The sequence below is a fragment of the Euprymna scolopes genome, chromosome 23 (assembly GCF_053919585.1).
Source record: "Euprymna scolopes isolate OS-2025 chromosome 23, ASM5391958v1, whole genome shotgun sequence".
In the NCBI taxonomy this organism is placed as follows: Eukaryota; Metazoa; Mollusca; class Cephalopoda; order Sepiida; family Sepiolidae; genus Euprymna; species Euprymna scolopes.
Genome location: NC_136504.1, coordinates 78,476,343 through 78,487,869, shown reverse-complemented (window position 1 = coordinate 78,487,869; position 11,527 = coordinate 78,476,343). Strand labels below are relative to the sequence as shown.

Here is an 11,527-nt window from a genome sequence, read left to right as displayed (position 1 = left end):
TTTTGGACACGAAAAACAATTTTTTTTAAAAAAATCAAGTTCTAGTTTTAATCACACACAATTTTGGTAAAGAAAATATTTAAAAAAAATGTTGGTGCACCTGAACAATCTCCTCCCCTCTACACTTTTTTCCTTTTCATCTTTTTTCAACTATTTCTGCGGATTATTAGACACTAAGCTACCGGATTATTAAAAACATTGAAAAAAAAAATCAATATTTAAAGATTTGGAAGGGGGTTCAGTTTCACATACAATGTTCTAGTAAATCGATCCCCCATTTTTAGAACTGATTTACAGCCCCGATTTGACGTTGGCTCTTTCAGCCCCCTTCCCCACTATTATTATTATTATTATTATTATTATTATTATTATTTATTTTCTTTTTTTTTGCAACTTTTACACTTTGAGAAAAGTTTGGTCTGCCTTCCCCGTCATTATTTATTTATTTATTTACGACTTTTTAAAAGGTGTTTTTGCATTAAACGACCCACGCTATTTTTTTTAAATAGTATAGTCATTGCCCCTTAAAGGGTAAGGATGAAAAATGATCAAAATAAAAGGCGATTTTGAGACTATATTGCCTTTCATTGTCATAAGAAAGCATTTTTTTAGCAATAAGGGAAAAAAATAAATCTCAGGAAACCTCCAAAGCACTACTGCAAGCACTAATTAAAATTAAGGCGGCCCTACTAAAATCACTACTAAAACCAAGTTTCTATCTCCCCTCCTTGAAGAGAAAATATTTTTTAAGTAAGGCCTGAAAAAAAATAAATTGTCAGAATCCACAGAAGTGCTACTAAAAGCAGATAATATGGTTATATATATGATTATAGTTATATATTGTATATTTATATTTAAATCAGTTTTTTTTTTTTTTTTTTTTTTTTTTTTTAACCCAATGGGGTTAAATTACATTTATTTGTAAGGAAAAACGTTAAAATAAGTTAAAACAAAAAAATATTGTTGATCTTGTGTATGCTTTTAATAGCAGACTTAAGACAGGGTGGCCATGAAATAGGTAAACAGACGAATTTTTTTAAAACAGAAGTCAGAAACCAGATGGGTGGTTTAAACGCCCAAACAAACAAGCCGATCTGAGTTTTATAATTATATAGATTTGATAGTTTAACTTAAACAAACTTTCTAATATTTCCAATTTCATCATATTTGTCGATTCTGATAAAATGCTTTTTTGTTTTGTTTTTTATTTTGCAATAGATACATTTATGCTCTACATGATCACATTTAAAGAACTTGTTCATTTTATAGAGCAATTTTCGTATCAATGCATCTGTACGTCACAACTTACTGGTGAAGTCATGTTTTTCTTGTTTCAGATTTTTTCTGATATGAGACATTTCATATTGTTTGATTTGCTTTGAATTCTGGCACAATGTTTGCTTATTTGCTACAGTATTAAATCTGACTCATTTTCGAGTGTGTTAAGAATTCTCCTTCTAGTTTCCACATCTGTGTTTGACACCAATCCTTGTGCAAATGTGATACATTTGAAGTTATTAGCAATTAATTCTGATAACCTGTAGTCATCACAGAGTTTATTTACTAAGCGTGCAAGCATTGTGTAGTCTTCATTATCCTTTCCTGTATTTCCATCATTTAGTGGAAAAGAGATGTTTTTGAAGCAAATAATTCGGTCACGGTTTCACTAAGTTTAAGAACTGTACTTTTTTTTTTTTTTTTGAGGTTAAAAATATAATTTACAAATTTCCTATGTTCTACTGTGTCCGATTTCCTTAAAAGTAACCAAACCTATTATAAATCAGTGCAGTTTTCACAGTCTTTATTATATATGTTGTCACAATACTTGAAATACAAGGCAAAAGTAAGCTTGTTGTCTGGATCATAGTTGAAATTATCAATGTGTCACAAACTGCATTCTGAGAGAATGCGCTCTCATCTGTACCATTTTGCCACTCAATTGACAATTCAATTTCTTCTGTTGCTGTTGGATCTGAATGAACATCATGAATCTTACTTTTTGTCAGCCGTTATTTCTGCAATTTCTATTCTTTTGCTTCCATTTTCTTTTTGTAAGATGTTTGTTCTTCCTGTAATTGTAGCTGTTCATTTTGCTGTGCTTGAAAATCTTCAGGATTGTGTTTTTAAAATCATCCATTTTTATTCTGTTACTTCAAATGACTGACTTTTTACTATATATATATATTAATTAGAATTACAAGTTGATTTTTTCTTTTTAGATAATTGTTATTTTATCAACCTGCATGAAAAGAGTTATGTAAAAGATATTTAAAAACCGTTTGAATTATGCAAATACCATTTGTAGTTCAAAAGTTATGAGAATTTTAAGTGAAAAAATTTATACTTTTCCATGGACATTTTTCTTTAGAAAAAGTGAGCTAAATTACGTAATTAAATTAAGTAATTTCACCACCATTTATTTATTTGTTAAGCTACTCTCATGAAACTTGGTACTCTTATGTAAAATTGTATGCTTTTTCTGATTATGCAGTCAAATCTGACGTATCTCTTTACCATAAGCCATGAATTATAAATTAAGATGTACAAATTTCAATTTTTTTTTTTAAACTGGCGCATGGTATCATACAGTGGGTGTCTATTCATGAACAAAACTAAGTATTATAGTGGTATTTAAATACAGCTTTATTGAGAATAGGTATTTACCCCCCCCCCCCCAAGGAGAGCTTAATCTGGGGTGTAGCCATTGAATGCCTAAAGAGCATTCATGGCCAGTATTTACTACTCCCCTCAAAGAAGAGAAAGAATTGAGTAGATATGAATTAATCTCAGAAATAAATTGAAGAAAATTTTTCATATAGATTGTAGATTTCTGTAAAAGATGGAAATTTCGATAGTCAACCAGAACTTATGCATTTTGGGACCAGTCCAATTTTCAATTTTGTAAATCCTCTCTATCTGGCCTAAAATATACCCCTGTTTTCTGAGATGCAACCATAAATCGTACTCTACATGAATTCTCGATGTAGTTTTCACAGTACCAGGATACCAGGAATCCTGATAAGCAACAACTATATATTCACCAGTTAATGGTAATTTTCGTAATTTCTATTTGGTTGTTTTACTGAAAATTCAACTATGTAAACAAAGAAATAAAACGGTAATTTGTTATCTTGTTTCCACCTTAATATTTAAAATGATTACTTTTATAGATTTTAGGGTATGCTGAAAACGAATATCGCATTTGAATTTTCTGCAAATAAGTAGTTTTCTGGATATTAAGCAATGTCATTTCTTATGTTATCGCTGGTGACCATCTTGGTACGCATGAGCGTAACCCCGAGAAACTATGCGCAAACGTGTGTACCAAGATGGCCAACAGCAATAACATAATAAATGACATTGCTTAATATCCGGAAAGCTACTTATTTGCAGAAAATTTAAATGCGATATTCGTTTTCAGCATACCCGAAAACCTTAAAAGGTAGTCATTTTAAAGAAAAATGTTAAGGTGAAAACAAGGTAAAAATTTACAAAATGCATCACAATGAAATTTTTTATCAAACCGCCTAATTATTATTATTATTGTTATCATTTAGATATCCTCAGTTAAAAAAAAAAAAAAAAAAACGGGTTTGTTTTACAGATTCGAAAAAGGTCTTGACAAGGAGTTAAAAATAAAAAAAAATTATACAAATACTATTAGAAACCCACCCAATAAATGTCACGGGAACATATATTGGTTAGGTTTCTAACAGTATCTTGTATATTTTTAGGTCATCGTTGAGATTTCAAAGACATTAGATACCATGTGGTTAGTTTTCTTGCGCTTGTGTAACGCTAATTGTCGAAATAAACAAACATTTTACATTAAATAAATACACTAAAAACTTATCCAACTAGGTAGAAGAGTCACTTATCTTGCCTTTGGTAATATTTAGTTTGGTACTTATGCACTTATGTTACCGTGCTAACTTTTCAAATAATATTTTCAAGTTAAATTCAAGTTTCACGATATCATTTTTTTTTTTATTATTTGTTAGGTGAAAGTACAGAAGAGTTAACAAAACATGCTACCCTGTATTGTTTGGAAATAAAATTTGAAAAACTTGAAAATAATTTTTTTAAATTGACAAACTCAGAATAAAAAAAATGAAACTTTTTTCTGCTTTCGTTTTGAAAGCAGAAAAAACAGTTTTCTATTTTAAAGCGAATATAAACGAAACTAGTTAATACACTGATGTAGTCAGTGCATTAGCGCATAGTAGGTCATTTTTCTGTTAAATTCTATATTCTGTAATTTCTATAAAAGATAACATTTTAAAGAAATTTCTGCACAATTAATAATTATCAAATATTTACATATTATACATGAGAATAATTCTGACACTATTATCTATATGAAAATACCGATTTATCTTATCAATTTTGAAATATTCTTCGTCAACTTTGCTCAGTCGTAACTTTGCTTCCTGTGGTCATAAAAATAAAAATCAAAGTCCAGTAGAGATGGACTTCTTTGTTTATATAGCCTGTAAAATTTCAGCCATATCCAATCAAATTTAACCCCGTGCATTTGTATCCAAACGTAACGTATACAATGTAAACATTGAAAAAACAGTTTCCCTTTTTGCCGTAGTCATTTTTTACCGTTTTCTTTTTTTTTCATTTTTAACTTGAAGCATAAAATCATTGAACGCATAAAAGCAAAATAAATTAGCATCATTGGAATGCTTATTCTATTCTCTTTCCATCAATGTAATTCTTTTAAAAATTGACCCACAAATAAAAAAGATATGACTGGTTGGAGCACATTAGGTATGTAATATTGCCGATGTTTACGAAAATACAGCATATGCTTGTAATGCTATATTAATTAATGTCGCTACACAATTAAAATCATGTTTCAGTCCAATTGGTTATAGTAGTTACCAACCAACTCTTGTCAGGTGACAGAAAAATTTTTATCTTTGTTGCACAAAGTCACGTTCTTAAATGAAGATAAAAAATCAAATATACAAAACATTGAAAACAGGGAAAGTTATGTGTTTCAACCATGAAAAAGATAAAGAGAAGAGAGGAAGAGAAGAGGGGAAAAGAAAGTGGGTCAGTAGACGTCACATGATTTTTCATCAGATTAAAACGTCAGATGCATCCAAATAAGACGACTGAGGTCAATATTGGCAAAGTAATCGTTTTTAAGAGAAAGGAGAGTGCGGTTGTATTTAGTTTATGATTTTTATTTTTATTTATTTGTTTATTTTTTCTGTCTAGTAAGACAGCATTAAATATTTAATTTGCTATATTTTATTTTATTGCATTTCAACGGATTTTATTCATTTTTATTTTCTTTCATTAGTTGAAAAACCTAAAGGTTTTATCTTTATAGAAAAGATATACTGGCCATAAATGCTATTTTAATAATCCTAACTACACAAATAAAACATCACTTTCTTTATGCTATTGAGATTCAACCAATAAAAATCTACGGCCAGTTATGAACTGGAATATTCTAAAGAAAACTAGTACCCGTAAATCTTTAAATTCACCATGTTACTTATGCCTCAGTGAAAAATTGTATATAACTAGATTTAAGGGCAGAGATATGCTCCTCAATAAGCATGAGACACCAATAAATTGCAAGCATTATAAATCACACTTTCTTAGCAATTTGTACACTCTTCTAAATTCAAAATATTATAATCAAATGTATTTTTGTTTTTACCCTTTTGTTTTCTCAGTATTTCCTATATATTTTTAAAAGTTTGGATTTTTCTCTATTTTTAATTTTTTTTGTATACTTTAATTTTTCAGAAATGTGTATTTCCACTCTGTATAAATTCCATATTAAATCTTTATGTACTGAGATTCTTTATAGCTCCTTGTCACTTCACTACTTTGTCATTATGATACACTATTAATTTTATGGTTTTAATAGAAATCGACACATATCTCTGCTTTATTCCTATTTTTCTTTTTTTATATGTTACTTATCTATTTTTTAATTACTTAATGATTGCCTATCATTCAACCTGCCATTTTGATATTTTTGTTTGTTCAATTCGTTTTTATATAAAAGAAAAAGTAGAATTCTCCAGCTCCTTTGCTCTGCCATTCACCATAGAGTCCAATTTTTGTTTGGAATTAACCCATGGAGAATTTCAATTACTTTCGTTAAGACGGTAATATACAACAACAATATACTCGCATCAAGTATAGTTTGGAGTCACTGCTAGTTTGAGAATTAGTACTCAGAAACTAATACTTAGTAACATGAAGCAGTGGTCAAACCCTTTGTTTCCTTAATAAGATTAACCCTCAGCCACCATGTTCTAGCGTTTAAAGATGGGAAGAAGTTGTTAAACCTTGATAATATTACTGGAAGAAAACAAAACACATGGTCACTAGGATTTACAAGACGCTTTATTTCTTATGAACTTCACCATTTTTCATGGATACAAGCAACCTCTCCCGGAGACCTCTTTTGCTGATCTCTTAATGTAAATAAAAGACTTTGTTACTAAAAAGTTCCACAAATCTTAGAAGATAGAGAAGGATTAAAATTCCTGCATCCATTTAACATATTAACATTAATTGTATTTTCTCTCTCTTCTCTATTTAAAAAAAATACAAAATTATAATCTTCATCAGGTTACATTACCCTTGGGTTTGGAGGATTATTATGCCTTTAATTAAAAAAAAAAAATTTACATAAATTCTTCTACCATCTTTCCTTTTTGAAGAATGTTTAAAGTTCCGTTCCACATGCTCCACTCTTATTAAATTGGCAAACTGGATCTTCCCTGAGCACCATTTTACAGACAGCCAGTTGTGGTACTGCATTTTACAGAGTGAAGTAATGTCAACCTGTAAAAGCATATCATCAAATAGTTTAGCTGACTGTAATACTTCAATGTTTTTGTTGTCCATAAAAGCTATAATTGGTGGCTGCTTTGCTAAAAAGTTAAGAGATTGGTTATCAGCTCACTGTACTATACTGCTGCTTCTAAACCTAGCCAAATCTTTTGCTGCAATTGTTGACCTCCTTATTAATTTAAATCTATATATATAAAAGCGAAAATGTATGTATGTATGTGTGTATGTTTGGATGTCTGGTAAAACCTTTTGACAGACGCGACAAAAATTCACAAACTCAGTATCACATCGAAGCTCCATCCTTTGCTCGAAAAATATCGAAAAATTGGCCAAAAACGTTAACTTTTTCACCCCAAAATCGACAATTTTCGACAGGGGGGGGGTAAACAAAAATGGTCCTCTCGTGACAATGACCGATTCTACGCATGCGTCAGATGACGTTGTGTCCTGATTTACTTTAAATAGTTGAAAAACCACACAAATTTCATGTACGTTGCATTAGCTCAGTTGGTTAAGGCCTTGGTTCATTATCTAAACATTTTGGGTTCGAATCGTGGTGTGAGATTTTTTTTTTTTTCGATTTTTTTAAATTTAAATATTGAATCAGTGTTATTGAAGTCATTTTTCACGTAATGTTCGTTTTTTTTTTTTTTTATTACTTCGCTTATTCTTAGCGACACCCAAAACACCTGGGTACCCACAGATTTTTAAAATTTTATTATCGAAATAGGCTTATTTAAGCCATTTTTCACGTGTTCGTTTTTCTGTTTTCATCGTTCGTTTGCCTTACGTTAGTTTTTTTTTGTTTTTTTCCCACTTAAGTGTTAACGTTGTTTTCTTTTTTTACTTCACTTATAACAAACAAACCTACGTCGTCGTCGTAACGCTCGACGACTTCCGGCCACACACCTGTCAATTTCGTTCTTAAATAAATTCAAACATCTTTCACTAACTCATTCTGGCTGGCCAATTTTATTTTCAAACTTCGCCTTAGAGCTTCCGGTTCGATTCTACCCCACCCCTTGGTTCTTTTTTATTTAACACCACACACACCTACAAACATCCGGGCAACGCCAGGTATCCCCGCTAGTGTATCTATAAATATAAAAGCGAAAATGTATGTATGTATCTATGTGTGTTCGCTTTTTCTATATGTCTACAAAAGGCTTCTTTCAGAAAAGCGGTCGGTCGGTTCACAACTTTTTAAAACTTTTTATATCACATAGAAATTGTAATATCTCACAGTTAACAACGAAGCTCGCCTGTCTATTTAATTTGCTCGATTTCGGGAAGATAAATATTCAACATTTGTCGCTCGCCGCATGTGGGTTAGTCTTTTTCCGATAACATCTTGGGAAAATAAAAATAAAAAAAAGCGTTCCGCAGTAAATGAATACTATCCCGCAGTTAAACTTGACCTCATTAACTCATTAAAACGGGCACCTGCCAAATCCAAGTAATTAAATAAATTCAAACGTGTTTCCATTAGCATCTCGCGGTGGGGCAATGGTTAACGTCACACGTTTTTTTTTTTTCACACTTTAATTTACAACTTTGCTTCAACGGTTCGGGTTTGATCCTCATACTTACTTTTTTTTTTTAACCCCCCCCCTCCACCCCCGGATTTCCACACACACCTCCAAACATCCGGGCAACGCCGGGTACCCCTCGCTAGTATAATATAAACCTACTTATCTTTTAGCTTAACAGGCTAACAATTTCTAAACCTATCCTTCAACCATATCAAGTAAGCTCCAACACTGCCTTTCCATCATTCAGGTTTCTGAGAGCAGCATCAGTAAAAAAAAAAAGCCTTCCAATCGTTAGCTTCATTTCCGCTGAGCTGTGCATTTCATTTAATCATCCAATTGTTTTTATCACTCGCATCAAGTCACCAACGTTTGCTTTTGTACTCATGTCAACCGTTTCAAACCTTGCACAGCCCAGTTTAGCTGTCCAATTATTCTTCGGTATTGCATTTGCTTTTTAGGTTGAACTGATCAAGTTACTGAGAAGTTCTTTCCAGCTCTAGCTGCAGATGGTCCAAATTTGATAACAATCTTTGTGATCCAGTGTTATATTATCAGCTTCTTATGTTATCTCCAGAAACCAATATATTTGAAGTCTTCATCTTCAATTTTTCCAGCCAGGAATCTTGTGTGCAATTTGTTGATTACCGTCTCAACATATTTGTTGCTAACATGGATGAAATCGTATGGCACAATCACGTTGACACACCGGTTCTCGTCAGATCACCAAAGTTAAGCAACGTTGAGCCTAGCTAGTACCAGATGGGTGACCATTTAGGAAGACTAGGCGCTGTATGTACCTTCTGGGAAGGTTGGGCATGGGGCCAGCACCCTCATCCTGTAAAAAGAACTCCTCGCTACAAAAGCATCTACAAAAGTTGTGGTCATTGGTCTAGGAGGTGTTTTTGCATCTCGTACTTGCAAGTCATTTCCTTCAAAATATGCTTTCTTTCATGCCATAGCATCTTTAAACAGTGCTACTGGTCATTTCTTTAAAGGACAAGAAAAATGATGATCAAGCTTCAGTAGGGTTGATTTTCTCCGAAATATTCAGTTCTTCAAGCTTAAATGGATTCACTTTTTAGGTTTGGACAATCTTAATCTTATCAATAAGGATACAATAATGCTGTGATGATGTGAGATTCAGTGCATCTTCTTTCCCCAGGATTATTGCAGTGTCATTTTCTTGGTCCATGTTGACTTTTGCTTTTTTCATTGAGGACCTTGACATTAACACATTTGTTTTTATAGTGACATTGTTTCCGACCATGTGAACTAGTATCATATATTCACCACAAGATTTCAATTTTGCTCTTTCCCTAAATTTAAAAAAAATTGTCTCTCCTGGTTGATAATTTTATTTTTACCAGCTTCATTCATGTAGCTGTCTAACCATGTTCGGCCACATACCATACTGGAACAAGCACTATCTAAGACTACAGTTTCTCGCCTCAGTTCCAAGCTGTAATATTTTATGTTTGTGGTATCCAGTGAACAAGACCACATTTTCTTCTTGGCCATATTTTTAAAACTGTCAGTACATCTAACTATCGAGTTACATGATCTACAAGTTCAGTAGTTCCCATCAGATCCATTTTCCCCACCAAGTGTTTATAAGACCCACATGATTTGCAGTTTTAAATATTCTCATCGACTCCTGAAGGATTTATGGGTTTGGTTCTTCTTTGTAAAGTTGCGAAATCAGATCGTCGATTACCTCTTCTAGAGTGATACCTATTTCTTTCAATGTACCTTTTTAACGTAGCCAGCCACCAACAAAACGTCTTCATTTTCAGCAAGGAAAGTTGATTCAAATCTGACACTGTTGGCGCTCTTTGCTTCATCACTCCTGAATTTTCTTTGGAACCATTTTGCTTGCCCATAGAATGTGTCTATTTTATAATCATATTAGTAAGGACTAAAATTTCTTCCTCTTCAGAAATTTTGGAAATTAAGTAAAAGTTTGAAAGACAGAATTTCCAGTCATTTCATATTTTTTTATTCTATTTTTCTGTATCTATCATTATGGAGTACTGTTGTCATATTTGAGCCGGTGAATGTGTGTCCCATTTGAGGAGTTTTGATAAATTGCAGAAACGTATCCATAATTTGATTGGTCCCACACTTTCTTCTTCGCTGCAACACAGATATGATGTTGCTAGTCTCAGTCTTTTCTATAAATACTATTATGTCATGTATTCTTCAGAACTGTCTGATCTATTCCCTGCTTCCTTTGTTCCAGCTCATTTGACTCATTGGTCTAGAGGTCTCCATCAATTCATTGTTTTAATTCCTCCTTGTAATAGTTTCCTATTCCAGTAGCTTCTTTCCAAGGACTGCAAGGTTGTGGAACTCTCTTCCTGCTCACTGTTTTCCTTCTACCCACAGCCCTGGTCTTTTCAACACTAAGGTCAATAGGCATCTCCTGTCTTTGCAATAATCATCTTTCATTCTTGTTAGCTCCTAACATTGAATGGCTTCATGCTTTGTCTCAAGTAATTTCCATAAAAAACAAAACATATCAATATCTGCATTCACAGACTGATTCTTATTTTGAGAGAATTCATCAAAATCTTCAAATTTCACTTAAATCACATTTTCGAAATGTTTATTATAACATCCAGGTCATTCTCCTGCTTTAATTTAGTGATAGATAACTGAGAAAAATCTTTTTCCAATATCAGACTCATTGGACTCTGGTAGAGAAAGCGCAACAGCAACCTTTGTTTTAGGTAATTCTGACACTTTGAACCAAGCCAAAATTTCCGTTTTATATAATTCATAGGATTGTGAAAAATCGGGAGACTAATTCTCATAGTTTTTTTTTTTACACCAGAAACACATTTTTTTTGTTAAAAAGAAAATTTTAAAGAAACACGTTCAGATTTGAAAATGCAAAGAACTGGGATTTATGAACTCGATGTGTCCTTTTCTATTTTTTTTTTTTTTTTAATATGAAATAAACGACATGAAATGCAAAACCAAAAAATATTACTTTAGAAATTTTTTGTATACGTTCATACATTCTAAAATTGAACAATTTATAGCTTATGTTTGCTTTGTATCCACTAGTTTTTTTTTTCCACAGAACTACACTCTGCAACTATTTGTTAAACCTTGATAGTATTACTGGAAAAAAAACAATACATAGTCACTAGGATTGA

At 32.1% G+C, this 11,527-nt stretch overlaps 1 pseudogene; it reads left to right on the top strand.

The window, feature by feature from the left end:
• The first annotated feature begins 9,045 nt into the window (after positions 1-9,045).
• LOC145246358 (5S ribosomal RNA) lies at positions 9,046-9,162 on the top strand (annotated as a pseudogene).
• Positions 9,163-11,527: the final 2,365 nt, after the last annotated feature.